The sequence below is a fragment of the Heterodontus francisci genome, chromosome 29 (assembly GCF_036365525.1).
Source record: "Heterodontus francisci isolate sHetFra1 chromosome 29, sHetFra1.hap1, whole genome shotgun sequence".
In the NCBI taxonomy this organism is placed as follows: Eukaryota; Metazoa; Chordata; class Chondrichthyes; order Heterodontiformes; family Heterodontidae; genus Heterodontus; species Heterodontus francisci.
Window position 1 is genome coordinate 45,618,794 of NC_090399.1, and position 573 is coordinate 45,619,366.

Below are 573 nucleotides of genomic sequence, written 5' to 3' on the forward strand. Positions count from 1 at the left end.
ATCCCTTCGCTCAGTGAGGTATATTGGAGGGGACAGAACAATAATTATTTATCCAGCAGTAATATATTTCAACGACATGTCGTTTTCACTCACCTCGTCCCAGCACAGGAAACCCAAGGCGAATAAAGCAATTTCACACTTTACTGTCACTGACTCGTGTCGAGCACAATCGGGCGGGGTGTGAAAGCCGGCGCTTCCCACCCCGCCGCTGCTCAGGTTAAAATTGCCCCCCACTTTTTCCAAATGTTAAAGACTGAGAAAGGTTTTGTTTTACAGCCCATGTGTTAATAGGAAGCTGGAGCTTTTTATGGGGGCCAAAGTCAGATGTTTTTTTGCACTTACCCAAATTCCAGGTTAGGCGTCCACTTTGCGGATTTCAGTTCCAATTTTGCATGTACACGATATTGCGGGAAAAAATTGAGAATCTTTTCGTTTCGTTAGAGAGGACTGGCCATAATGGGTCTGGAAAGCGCCCCCCTCCCCCTTTTCCTTCTGTGTGACAGCCAGCAGCAGTGGGAGACGCAGTTGGAAGCAGTTGAAAGAGAATGCTTTTTTTGGGTGGAGATGGCGAGC